Below are 14,539 nucleotides of genomic sequence, written 5' to 3'. Positions count from 1 at the left end.
GTTCCCCGCTGAGCAGAGAGCCCGATGTGGGGCTCGATCCCAGGGCCCTGTTATCATGACCTGAGCCCAAGGCAGAGGCTCCAACCCACTGAACCACCCAGACGCCCCAGAAATGCAATGTAATTCTGATTTACTCAAGACCAGGTATGAATATACAACTTTGAGGCTCGGGCAAAATAGGATCTTGTCTTAGTCTAAGAGGAGGAGACACACACGTGATGTAATGAGCACTGGGTGTTATTTCCAACTGATGAATCGCTAAATTCTAACTCTGAAACTAACTTAAAAAATTAAAAATTTTAAAAAAAAGAAGACCGGAAAGGCTTTGGGATTCTGGAATGTGGGGAAAGATTTCCAGACATTACATTTAAAAATGGAATAAATCAATCAAAGAGAAAAATGCTATTCACTGACTCTGTCAAACAACTGTGTTTTTGTACTTTCTGCTAGTGGAGCTGGGACAATGACACACTGATGTGACTCTGCTACCCCATCTCTCTTACAAGCAATGACAAGCACCAGTGAAAACATCTAGCCAGGGATGACGGAGGAGCCTCTATGGAGCCCCTATGAAGTGGGCTGAAGGGTGCTCACTGCCCCCACCCCCAACAGAGATGTATCCATCCAGAGCCTGTGAATGTGACCTTATTTGGAAGAAGAGTCTTTGCAGATGCGATTCACTTAGGGATATTGAGATGAGATCACCCTGGATTACCTGAGTGGGCCCTAAAGCCAACCACAAGCATCCTTACTAGAGGAAGAGAACACACCAAGGAGGCACCAGGAGATGAAGGCAGAGACTGCAGTGATGTGTCCGAAGCCAAGGATGGCCGACATCCTTGTATCCATCGTAAGGTAAAAAAGCCACCAACAGCTCAGGGACAGGCATGAGACAAGTGTTCCCTCAGGGCGCCGGTAAAGAACTAACCTGCAGACACAGTGCTTTTTGACTTCTGGCCTCCAGACCCCAGAGAACACATTTCTGTTGTTTTAAGACCTCCAGTTTGTGACAATCTGTTAAGATGGCCCTAGAAGGGGCGCCTGGGTGACTCAGCGGGTTAAAGCCTCTGCCTTCAGCTCAGGTCATAGTCTCGGGGTCCTGGGATCGGCCCCGCATCGGGCTCTCTGCTCATCAGGAAGCCTGTTTCCTTCTCTCTGCCTGCCTCTCTGCCTACTTGTGATCTCTGTGTGTCAAATAAATAAATCTTTAAAAAAAAAAAAAAAAAAAGATAGCCCTAGAAGCCTAATACAGCCACATCAGCTTTTCTGTTGAAAGATAATCAGACTGAAGAGAAATCATGCCAAGACAGTTGCCTCATTAGGCTCCATTGCAGATTCCCCATGGTTCTTAAGAGGGTCCAAAATGGTACAAGGTGTTTTTTAAAATGTCAAAGTAAATTATGTGGTTTTGAGAAGACTCTGATTAACACAGAAAGAAATGCTGTTTCCTGGAAGGCCAATCCTGACTATTAAAACAAAATCCCCAGGCTCCTTTCTGTCTCCACAGTCATCATCCCTGCCATGGGAGGCGGGGGGGCAGTGGGTGTGGGAGTCTGGGTGCCAGGACAGGTGGCTGATTCAGGGTCAGGTTTGAAACCACCTGCTTCACTATCAGACCCTCACCATACACAGCCTGTAAGTTACAAGCAGATTTACTGGCTCTTGCTATTGCCTTAGATGGAAGGGAAAGGCTGAGTCCCTTCTAACTTCAGCTAAGAAAGACTATTTACATGTCCAGAGAATCTGAGAAGGGTGGGGACAGGCGAAGGGCAGAGGCTGCCACGGGGACTTGCTATGCTGTGTCTACTCTTCACCCTGGCCATCATCGTAAGGTAAAAGGGTCAGGTAGGTAAGAATAGGACAGAGCATAATGGTCCAGGGCAAGCTATGATGGTAAGAAAAGAGGATGACATGCTTCTTAAAATACTTTCACTCAGGCAGAACAGTGAGTTCTTGGGCTCTGGTCAAGCACTCCTCCCTAAAGAGAGATTTTGAAAACCACCACAATCAGCAACTTGGAAGCCTCAGCCAATTTCAAATTTTGCAGCTCAACTCCCTGAGCTCACAAAAATCTGACGATCTAAACGCCTCCGCCTAAGGAACAGAGCATGGGGTTATTAAGAACCTAAGAATAGGGGCACCTGGGTGGCTCAGTGGTTAAAGCCTCTGCCTTTGGCTCAGTCATGATCCCAGCATCTTGGGATTGAGCCCTGCATCGGGCTCTCCGCTCGGCGGGGAGCCTGCTTCCTCCTCTCTCTCTGCCTGCCTCTCTGCCTACTTGTGATCTCTGTCTGTCAAATAAGTAAATAATCTTAAAAAAAAAAAAAAAAAAAAAAAAGAACCTAAGAATAGTGATAAACCCAAAGTCTAGGACTTCGTCGTCTAATGTGAATGCCTCTGCATCGTGGTCCATCTGAGTCATTTGAATCCCAAAGCAGAGAACTGTGACCAAGAAATAATAACAAAGGAGAAAAGTCCAGTCTGTTTCAATAAAAGAATCAGGAGCAACATCAGCCATGCTGGGTTTTTAAATCTTCTAATTCAAGTTTCTTCTTCATGCATTATTAATGAATGGCATGTCAGGCTTGATTTAAAAAAATCAATTTGCTGAAAAACAAAAGATCAAAGTCTTGGTCATGGTACCCACAAACTGTAATGACCAAGAAGCAACATCTCTGCATAATCTTTCAAGGTCAGTGAATGTCACCTTAAAACTAATCAATTCCAAAACATGCAAACAGAAAAAAAAAAAAAAAAAAAAAAGACGTTCTTGCCTCACTAATATCCTGAGCGCAGTTAAATTTCTGATGTTTGTGCTTACTGAATCTCAAGAGTTTTGAACCTAAAAGAAGACAAACCACCCATCTCCTCTATCCTCCCAACATGTAAGGACAATACACAGATTACAATCTATAGATAGTTTCTACGCATATTATTACCCCATTTGAAGCTTACAGTTCTGTGGGATCAGCTACTATTATCCTTCCTTAACAAACCAATTAGCACCTCAGAAATTAACAGGTGCATTTCCTCATTTGTTAACGATCTACGGCCTGAGGTCACTTGGCTAAGCAGCACAGATGTGACCAGCAGGGTCACATCTGTGCTGCTTAGCCAAGTGACCTCAGGCAGCGCAGGCCTGATTCCAGAGTCCAAGTTCTTTCTGATAAACCTAACATTCAACTTAGGAAGGACAGCACACCACAATTAAAGAGATTAGGACTCATCTTACTAACACGACCTACATGTGTACAGCACCAAGAGAGCCCAAAGCACCAGGATAAAACTGTCTTCTCTGCATCTCAAAGTGTCCCAGGGAGGTGAACAATTGTCATTATGGCTATTCATGGTCAAAGACAATGAAGATCTGAGCAATTAAACAGCTTTCTCAAGGAGACTCAAAGAAGTGATGGCACTCTGGGACACCTGGGTGGCCCAGTGGGTTAAGCCTCTGACTCTTGATTTCAGCTCAGGTCAAGACCTCAGGGTCAGGAGATCGAGCCCCACACTGGGGTCCTCACTAAGCCTGGAGCCGGCTTAGGATTCTCTCTTCCTCTCCTTCTACACTGTATATGTATACACCCACCCATACTGGTTTCATACATATAATTTAGCATTTAAAAAGTGAAAATACATAAAAATGATGAAAGGTATTGTATTGCCAAAGTAAAAAGAAGTATAACCCAGAAAGTCCAGAAAGGGAGTTAAAAAAAAAATGTCTATTTTATGGACACTGGAAAAAGTTTCTTTGGAAAATAAACAAGGGTAGTATGGAGAAGGATGAGCCAAGATTGCAAAAAATTGTATGAAAATCAGCATTAAGGATATTTGAAACAAGGCTCCAAAATTCCACACTCAGATTAAGGTTTGGGTCTCCAGCCGTGACCAAAAGGAATAGTGTCTTTTGGTATTTCTCTCACTATAAATATACAAAGTTATATTTTATAATCCATAATCTCTAAGCCTATTATTATTATTTTTTTATTTGACAGACAGAGATCACAAGTAGGCAGAGAGGCAGATAGAGAGAGGAGGAAGCAGGCTCCCCACTGAGCAGAGAGCCGGAGGTGGGGCTCGAACCCAGAACCGTGGGATCATGACCTGAGCTGAAGGCAGAGGCTTTAACCCACTGAGCCACCCAAGTACCCTATTCCTCTTCTCTTCAACTGTCTGAGGCCAATTTTCTTCATGCACATCAATGGAAACAACTTCTTACTACAGATCCAATGCAGAATAAGTCTATTATTATGATTCAAGAGTCTCACCTCTGAGTAAATGGATTTTTAAAAATGAGTTTCTGAACTTACTGAGTGGAAGGTAAGCTCACCACGGTAGGAGTGACAGAAATATGCCATTCTGCCAACTCTGACTTTCATTACTGTGATACCATGGTTCTCAGGATGAGGTCCATGTACTCCTAGGACACCCCCGAGACCCTTTTAGGGAAACAGAACTATTTGCACAGTATTACTAAGACATTTTTTGCCTTTTCCACCTCGTTGATGTTTCCACTGAAGGTGCGAAAGTGCTGGTGGGCACGGACCGCAGGTGCCACGTCCGGGCAATGAGAACACGCTGCACGTTCTTCACGCCCATGTACGTGCAAGGAGGGGAGAAGCCACGTTCCCAGAACAATGTAAAGCACTTGGTGTAGCCGAAAAACAAATCATTGTATTACATTTCAACCCTTAAATATATGCTTTTTAAAAAGATTTTATTTATTTATTTGACACAGAAAGAGAGTGAGCAGGAGGGAGAGGAGAAAAGAACCTGAAGCAGGCTCTGCATTGAGTGCAGAGCCCGACATGGGGCTCGATTTCACAACCCCTGAGCCTGAGCCACTCAGGCGCCCCAAATATGTGCCTTTTTAATACCCTACAACAAAATGGGACACGCACACGAAGCACAGCGGCCGTGAACCACCGTACCATGTCTCAGAGAAGAACGGGGGCCAAGGAGGCACAGGCTCAATTTGCCACTTTTTTCACAGAATGTCAACTTTCCTTGAAGAAAACGGTAGACTGTGGTGACTGCGGCGCGGCTGTCCGGCAGACATGTTCTTGAAAAGGAACCACGCGAAGGGTCACTTCAAGGAAATCAACTTGACAATGAGAGATTTTAAGCGTTCAAGAGAAACTTAGAATTTTGTGGGGGGTTTTGTTGTTTTTGTTTTTAAGATTTTGTTTATTTGACAGAGAGAGACACACCGAGAGAGGAAACACAAGCAGGGGGGAGTGGGAGAGGGAGACGCAGGCTTCCCGCCAAGCAGGGAGCCCGATGGGGGGCTCGATTCCATGACCCTGGGATCACGATCTGAGCCGAAGGTAGATGTTTAAAGTGAGCCACCCAGGCGCCCCTAAACTTAGAATTTTGGAAAACATATCCTCTACTGTAAGCTCGACAGCTTCCCAATACTAAAGACTTTTGGGATGAGATCAACGGTATTCACAAATGTAATTTTTGTACATTATATAATGAAATGTGTCAGTACACGGAAACGTGCCTCTCCACAAACCAGTATCATTCAACCTACAACGCACAATGTTACAAAATCATCAAAGCACAAAGCAGGCCAATGGATTTTTATGTAACAATAAACATTCATAGTTTCAGATGCCACTTTGATGAAACTACAACCCATCAAATTTTGGGACTAGTATAAAGGAAGAAAATCCATAATTATCTGAAAATGCTCTTAAAATACTTTTTTCCTCTTCTCTTCAACTGTCTGAGGCCAATTTTCTTCATGCACATCAATGGAAACAACTTCTCACTACAGATCCAATGCAGAAGCAGCTGCCTTCTAGTAAACCTGTTTTCTATTAAAGACACATTTGCAAAAACGCAAAAGCAGTGTCATCTTCTCACTCAAGTTATTATTTTAGAGAAACAGTTATTAATTTAAAATGTATGTAATGTGTAATGGGTTTGTTATAATTTCTGATGAACTGATATTTTCAGCTTTAATTTCTAATATGGTACACATCAATGGATAAAACCTAGATAAAAAGTTCAATTTTTAAGAAGGTAAAAGGGTCCTGGGGAGAAAAGGATGAGAACTGCCGTTCTGTTCGTTTGTGCCCTACAATTTGAGCTGCAAAGGTTGAAAACCCCCATGCCCTAAGGGCTTCCAGAAGCATGTGCCTCTGGTTCCGATGTTTACAGGTGAGGATGCCCAGTCAGCAGATCCAGCATTACTACTGTATGACCACGGGCACAGCACTGTGCAGGGGGCTGAGTGATAGAACTGAACCTACAATTTGTCGGAAGATGAGAAGTATATACGTAGCAAAAAGAACACAAGTATGCGCTACCATCAGGGTATCTGTATGCATAAACCAGGTGTCTCTCTAAGGCAGTTATCAGACAGGCTGTATTCTAAATCAGTGATAGTCAAAGTGTGCAGCAGCACCAATGTCACCCGGGAACCTGTTAGAAACACGAGTCATCATCAAGGCCCCTGACCAGACTTCCTGAAACTAACTCTGGGGCTCTGGTGGTAGGCCTAGATTTTAAGCCCTTCTTCTGGTGGTTCTGATGCTTGCGTCTGAGAACCACTCCCTGCTGATCAGCTGGTAAGAAAAGTCCCCTGAGGTTCATTTCCTTAATCATGTGAACCATCCAGGTGTCCGATTCCCCAAATGCCACTCCAGAGCCCTTGGCACTACAGGCCCCTCTGCTGCTGTTTCCAGTGGTTTGCTCAGCCTTGAAGCCCTTTCCAGGTCTAGTTACCTCCATCTACTGAAACCTTACTCAAGGGCAAACTCAGGCATTCATCTGCCCCACAAAACCTTCCCCAATGCTCACCAGTGAAACTGTGCCCATCCTACAACTTCCCATAGCACAGTCTGGACTCTTCCTAGCACCGAGCACACTGAGCTGTGTGTGTAGTCTGTGCATTCCACGTCTTTTAGCCATTGCTATATTCCCCACAGTATTTTTTTTAAAGATTTTATTTTTTTTTCAGAGATCACAAGTAGGCAGAGAGGCAGGCAAAGAGAGAGGGGGATTCGGGCTCCGTGCTGAGCAGAGAGCCCGATGCGGAGTTCGATCCCAGGACCCCGAGACCATGACCTGAGCCGAAGGCAGAGACTTAACTCACTGAGCCACGAAGGCACCCCTTCCCCACAGTACTTTATAAATAATCCTCATTAAATAAAATCAATGAGGAAAGTAGCCTCAATTGTTTAAATGACTCTACAAATCAGGCCGGGTATATCAGTATTTTAAAAAGTTATACTTGAGGGTAGGGGGAGCACCTGACTGGCTCAGTTGCTCTCTTGATCTCAGGGTCATGAGTTCGAGCCCCACAGTGGGTATGGAGATTGCTTAATTCAACAAATTTTAAAAAGTCATACTTGTGCTACCTACAGCTGACGGAAAATACAGGTCCTAAACATAAGCTCAAGGAATTTATAATGTGGTTGGGAAAAAAGACCCATATATACATAAAAAATAACTAAGAATACATATAATTTATGAGATATACCAAATACCAATACCACGTGATGGTTCTAGAAGTGTTTTCAAAGAGGAAAGCGTAGAGCGGATTAAGGCAGAAAGAAAAGGCACGACGGCAAGGCAGGGTTTCTGAGGGGGCTCAAAGGACAGTAACTTAAAGGCAGAGACTGAACCCACTGAGCCACGGAGGCACCCCTTCCCCACCTCTGTGCGGGAGTTGGCAGTCAAGATTTCTAAAAAGGCAGAGAGGTAAGACTCCAGAGAAGGAGAAGGAGGAAAGGTATAAAGTGAGAAGCCTGGTTTGACACACGTCAGAAGATTCTTGCAAGAAATCGAGTTAGACAAGAGTCTTAAAGTTCAATCTAAGAAATTTACTATGATCAGCTTTTACCTGCCTTTTACCCCAAGGGAAAAGCCTCCTTTACTTCAAAATTCCAGTGGTAGGGCGCCTGGGTGGCTCAGTAGGTTAAGCCGCTGCCTTCGGCTCAGGTCATGATCTCAGGGTCCTGGGATCGAGTCCCGCATCGGGCTCTGCTTAGCAGGGAGCCTGCTTCCTTCTCTCTCTCTGCCTGCCTCTCAGTGTACTTGTAATTTCTCTTTGTCAAATAAATAAATAAAATCTTTAAAAAAAAAAAAATTCCAGTGGTAGGAAATGAAAGATGGCTAGAGTTTCCTGTTAAACCCTGAATTTATGTCAGTGGTTCATCTCAGTTATCTTAACCTGGCTACCACTGTCAAGCAAAGATTTAAACCAAGGGTTGGCAGGTTTTTTCTAGTGGCCTGCCAAGCCTTCACCCACTCCAACCATGTGTCCAAGTAACAGACAGGGGCTGCCAAGGTAGGTCTTAAATTTCAAGGAAGAGGAGCCATGAGCATCTGAAGTCAGTGATCAAAATGGAAACACAAAGGAAGGTTCTCACCTCAAATCCTTCAGATAACACCTTAGCAAGGATAAATTTGGAGAGGCTATAAAGGTTAGATACCACCGAACACAAATGATAAATTCTGGCCTTCTCTGCTACTGTGCGCATGGGGCAGCAGAGACCAGGTTCCTCGACCTAGCCTGCCTTGATAACGTGAACCTTTATAAAGGGAAACCTCACTAACATGGAGCCAGGAGGCCAGAAGGGGGAGCTCTCAAGCAGTACCTGTCCTCAAGGAAGAACCCCAACGGAACTGTCAACAGGAAAAACCATCAATTAGAGAAGCGGAGGAAGTACACTGCATCTCCTCCACAAAATCGACTATCCTACTCAGCCAACAAAAAACAGTCATGACCCTGAACTCTAGCATTTCTCCAGTGGACTTTCCTCAAAAACCACCCTTCCCAGCTTCCTTCTCCATAAAGGAACGTGCTTTCTCCTTTGTTGGACTCTCTATACTTTTTGGTATGGCTTGCTTGTTCTGAATTACAATTATCTGCTAGTTACAAATAAACTCATTTTTTGCTGGTAAACTAATTTTTAAGATTTTTATGGTATATTACCACTTACAGACTGGTAAGTCATACTGAAAGCTAAATATTCTAGCTCTGCACTACCCAGTATGGTAGTCACTAGCCACATGTGCTGCTTAAAGCTTAATTTCTTTTAAAATTCTTTTTAAACATTTAAAATAAAGTTTAAATTCTTTTAAAATGCAATAAAAATTCAGGGGCACCTGGGTGGCTCAGTTGGTTGAGTATCCCACTCGTGGTTTCATCTCAGGTCATGATCATCTCTGACTTCAGCTGGGAGTCTGCTTGGGATTCTCTCTCTCCCTCTCCCTCTGTCCCTCCCCAGATTCCTGTACACACACATATACACGTGGTCTCTCTCTAAAAACAAATATTTTTTTCAAGATTTTATTCATTCGAGAGAGACAGAGCACAAGCAGGGGGAGAGGCAGAGGGAGAGGGAAAAGCAGACTCCTTGCCGAGCTGGGAGCCCAACGCAGAGCTCGATCCCAGGACCTAGAGATCATAACCTGAGCAGAAGGCAGATGCTTAACCGACTGAGCCACCCACGTGCCCCTAAAAATAAACCTTCAAAATGAAATAAAAGTTCGGGGCGCCTAGGTGACTCAGTCATTAAGCATCTGCCTTTGGCTCCGGTCACGATCCCCGGGTCCTAGGATCGAGCCCTGCATCTGGCTCCCTGCTTGGCGGGAAGCCTCCTTCTCCCTCTCCCACTCCCCCTGCTTGTGCTCCTGCACTCACTGTCTCTGTCAAATAAATAAAATCTTTTTTAAAAAAATTTAGCTCATCATTAACGACAGCTCCATTTCAAGTATTTAATAACCACAGTGCAATATATAGAACAATATCTACCATCAAAGAAAGTTCTGTTGGGACACCTGGGTGGCTCAGTGGGTTAAAGCCTCTGCCTTCGGCTTGGGTCATGATCCCAGGGTCCTGGGATCAAGCCCCGCATCCGGCTCTCTGCTCGGCAGGGAGCCTGCTTCCTCCTCTCTCTCTTGTCTGCCTCTCTGCCTACCTGTGATCTCTGTCTGTCAAATAAATAAATAAAAAGAAAGGAAAAAAAAGAAAGTTCTGTTGGACAGCACTGTTCTAGAACCTCCTCCATTCAGAGAGGACCTACTTGCCAAATGTGATCAACTAAGGAAATGTTAAGGTTATCTGAATTATAATCCTTTGGTCAAATATATATATTTTTTTGGTCAAAATATTTTTGACTCCTCTTTCGGAAATAACTTCAGAGATAGGTTACAAGTTGTACTTTATTGGTGACCCAGTGCGGTAGTTGCTATCTTGAGACCTCAAAGCTTTTCATTGGACTTGGCTCTAAAACACTACTGGCTGCTTCCAGAATTTGAATTAAAAAAAAAAAAAAAAAGTTAATATGTGATGTCCAACTACTCAGCATAGCAAAAATATATCCAAGGCATATACATAATTCTAAGAGTTCTAAGAATTACTAATGGCCCTATCACCATTATACGAACTATAGAAATGATCCCTGAAAGTATAGTCTTCCTATCACCATTATAGATGAACAACACTTTCCCTAGATGACAAAACCTAAGTCCAGGTGTATTTTTTTTTTTAAGATTTTATTTATTTATTTATTTATTTGAGAAAAAGAGAGAAACAGCATGAGAGGTGAGAGGGTCAGAGGGAGAGGCAGGCTTCCCACTGAGCCAGGAGCGGAATGTACGACTGAATCCCAGGACTCTAGGACTATGAACCAAGCCAAAGGCAGTCACCTAACCCATTGAGCTACCCACGCACCCTTTTTCATGTTTTTTTTTTTTTTTAAAGATTTTATTTATTTATTTGACAGACAGAGACTACAAGTAGGCAGAGAGGCAGGCAGAGAGACAGGAGGAAGCAGGCTCCCCGCTGAGCAGAGAGCCAGATGTGGCGCTTGATCCAAGGATCCTGGGATCATGACCCGAGCCGAAGGCAGAGGCTTTAACCTACGGAGCCACCCAAGCGCCCCTTTCATGTATTTTTAAAAGCCAGTCACATTATTTTATAATCTCCATTTCCAAAGTATAATATTGCAACACAGACTACACACTAACCCCAAGAATCCTATATTTATACCACTGACCTGACTAATGCCATAGTTCTAATATCTTTTCAAGCCAAGAACCATTTGTTGTGGTTGTTGTTATTGTTTTGGGTTTTTTTTTTTTTGCGGGGGGAACAAAGGGAGAAGGAAAGAGAAAATTTAAAACAGGTTCCATGCCTAGCACAGCACCCAATGAAGGGACTCGATCTCACCGCCCTGAGATCATGACCTGTGCCAAAATCAAGAGTCAGAAGCTTAACCAACTGAGCCACCAAGCCTCCCTGAGCCAAGAACCATTTGCAAGATGTTTATCTCTAGAACCTACTTCTGAAGAGTCAAAAATAGCTATTTTGCTTATACATTCTCAAATGGGAAATGTGGGGAGGGAGATCTTCCAAGCACCAACTCCGTAGCAGACAGGACTCCAGGACATTTAAGTAGCTCCGTGGCACAATCCCTCCCAATGCTCTTCCTTCGCAGGACAAGGTTTACATCACACCTACCAGGAAGTTTGCTGCTAAACACCAACACTAGAGGAACAGGGGTTTGGGTTTAGGTTTTCCCATGGGTAATCTACCCGTTTAATCTACCCATGGGTAATCTACCCGTTTTTTGAAACCAAAAAAGCCAGGCCTCAAAGAAGCACAAAATCTGAAGTAGATTAATATCCTAGTTTGTGATTTAACTCTGAGATCTGACCTACATAAATTTTAAAAGGGCAAGATACTTATTTCAGGGAAGCAAATAACCTTAGAAGACCTATCTTCTTTGGTACTTCCCAAAAAGAGGTATGCTTTACATTTCTTGAGAATGTCAGCTTTACTCCAAGTCAGGATTCCAGAAAGTACAATTATTCTCCTCCACCCAACCAAAAAATGCGTCCTACCCCCAGGGAAGTCAAGATTTGGGACACATTTGTTGAGAGTGTTAGATACTGGCAGAGACCAGAGTCTGGGGAGGCTTCACGTGATGAGGCCAATGCCAGTGCCTGGTAAGCACCCAGACGGCTGGCTATTATTTCCAAGAATTCAAGTACCCCACTCTCCTCTCAGACAGAATTTCTCTCACGACACAGTCTTTTAACAGGAAATTACATAGCTATCAGCCTTCTGTTCTAAACAGATCTTCAGGGGTTAGGGGTATAGTTCAAGACTACACCCTTCTCAAAACACAGAACATAACCTTACTTCAGTTACTCCTTTTAACAAGCAATCCACGCTTCATTAAGAATACTGAAAATACTCAGATAAAGAAAAAAAAATTTGCTTTTAGTAAAGAAAAAAAAAACAAACAGTGGATTAGTTACCAAGACCTGGGAGGAAGGAAAAGTAAAAACATGACTCTAGGAATGAATCCCAAGGCTGGAAATGAAGCCGGAGCCACCTAACACTGCAAAGCACAACAAGCAAACGCTATTTCGGCTGCCCCCAGGAAACTACCCAACAGTCATTTTGAGATGCCTCTGGGATGACTCCCCCTCTGCTATGCTCTGCTACTGTTCGGATCCCACTGGATAACCCTCCATTAAAGAGATCTTGCAAAGGGGATGGGAATTCAAAAATCGAAGGTTCTTTTCTTCCTGCCTAAGAATATATGCCAAAAATGTAGAAATGTTTGTAGCCATGAAAACTGATCAACTTATGTATACAGGTCAGCTCACTTCTAAGAAGCTGTCTTTTTTATTTTTTTTTAAGATTTTATTTATTTTTTAAAATTTTAATTTTTTTTAATTTTTAAAAGATTTTATTTATTTATTTGACAGAGATCACAAGTAGGCAGAGGCAGGCGGGGGGCGGGGTGGGGGGGGGGCGGAGCATGCTTCCCGCTGAGCAGAGAGCTCAATGCAGGGCTCAATCCCAGGACCCAGAGATCATGACCTGAGCAGAAGGTGGAGGGCTTAACCCACTGAACTACCCAGGTGCCCTAGGAAGCTGTCTTACAGGCATCCCAGTTAAAGAGACAAACTGGAAAGGGAACACATCCAGTGGACCCATGAAGGGGTTGTAGTTTTAAAGAAAGTGAATGTTTTAAGACTCTAGGTCTATTTGTTTAAGAAAATAGGGACATGTGGGGCGCCTGGGTGGCTCAGTGGGTTGAGCTGCTGCCTTTGGCTCGGGTCATGATCCCGGGGTCCTGGGATCGAGCCCCGCATGGGGCTCTCTGCTCAGCCGGGAGCCTGCTTCCTTCTCTCTCTCTCTGCCTGCCTCTCTGCCAGCTTGTGATCTCTCTCTGTCAAATAAATAAATAAATCTTTAAAAAAAAAAAAGAAAGAAAGAAAGAAAATAGGGACATGTGGAGCACCTGGGTGGCTCAGAGTGTTGGGCCTCCACCTTCCACTCAGGTCATGATCTCAGGGTCCTGGAATGTGGCCCCGCACCAGGCTCTGCTTGGTGGGGAGCCTGCTTCCCCCCAATCTCTCTCTCTCCCCGCCTCTGCCTGCTTGTGATCTCTGTCTCTGTCGAATAAATAAACAAAATCTTTGAAGGGGAAAAAAAAAAGAAAATAGGGACATGTGACTGTTACAGAGGAAAACGCGGGACATTTGAAAAAGTCTACTTCAAAAAATGGGATGCTGAGTTTAATTTTGACATGCTTTGTGAGGGGGAAAAGCAGTAAAAAACAAAAAAGAAAATTTTTGGCCACCTAATAATCTCTCAACTTAAACTCACACAATCAAATTTAGAAGAAACCATATCTACTTAAATAAAAGATGGGAGGGGATAATTTTTTTTAAAAGATTTTATTTATTTATTTGACAGAGAGAGATCACAAGTAGGCAGAGAGGCAGGCAGAGAGAGAGAGGAGGAAGCAGGCTCCCTGCTGAGCAGAGAGCCCGACGCAGGACTCGATCCCAGGACCCTGAGATCATGACCCGAGCCAAAGGCAGCGGCTTAACCCACTGAGCCACCCAGGCTCCCGGGAGGGGATAATTTATCAAGTGCTTGCACCCAGTATATAAGGACACAAGGTTTTTGAAAGTTTTTGTTTAAAGGAAGACAATCCTTAGGGTACCTGGGTGGCATAGTCGGTTGAGTATCCAACTCTTGGTTTTGGTGTGGGTCATGATTTCTGGGTGGTGGGGTCAAGCCCCACATTGGCCTCTGTGTTCAGCACGGAGTCTGCTTGGGACCCTCTCCTCCTGCCTTTGCCCCTCCCCACCACGATCACTCACTCTCTCTCTGTCATAAAGAAATCTTAAAATGGGGCGCCTGAGTGGCTCAGTAGGTTAAGCCTCTGCTTTCGGCTCGGGTCATGATCTCAGGGTCCTCTCTGCTCAGTGGGGAGCCTGCCTCCCCCTCTTTCTGCCTGCCTCTCTGCCTACTTGTGATTTCTCTCTCTCTCTCTGTTAAATAAATAAAATCTTTTTAAAAAATAAATAAATCTTAAAATAAATCTTAAAAATAAAAATAGCGGGGCGCCTGGGTGGCTCAGTGGGTTAAAGCCTCTGCCTTCGGCTCAGGTCATGATCCCAGAGTCCTGGGATCGAGCCCCACATCGGGCTCTCTGCTCGGCAGAGCGCCTGCTTCCTCCTCTCTCTCTGCCTGCCTCTCTGCCTACTTGTT

The 14,539-nt window shown here is 44.1% G+C and overlaps 1 protein-coding gene across 3 annotated transcripts in view; it reads right to left on the bottom strand.

The window, feature by feature from the left end:
* Positions 1 to 14,539, bottom strand: part of CLIP1 (CAP-Gly domain containing linker protein 1) — a 126,472-nt gene that overhangs the window by 87,381 nt on the left and 24,552 nt on the right. The window lies entirely within an intron of this gene.

The sequence above is a fragment of the Mustela nigripes genome, chromosome 8, assembly GCF_022355385.1.
Source record: "Mustela nigripes isolate SB6536 chromosome 8, MUSNIG.SB6536, whole genome shotgun sequence".
In the NCBI taxonomy this organism is placed as follows: Eukaryota; Metazoa; Chordata; class Mammalia; order Carnivora; family Mustelidae; genus Mustela; species Mustela nigripes.
Note: the sequence above shows the minus strand (reverse complement) of the source record. Positions and strands in the feature narration are given on the sequence as shown.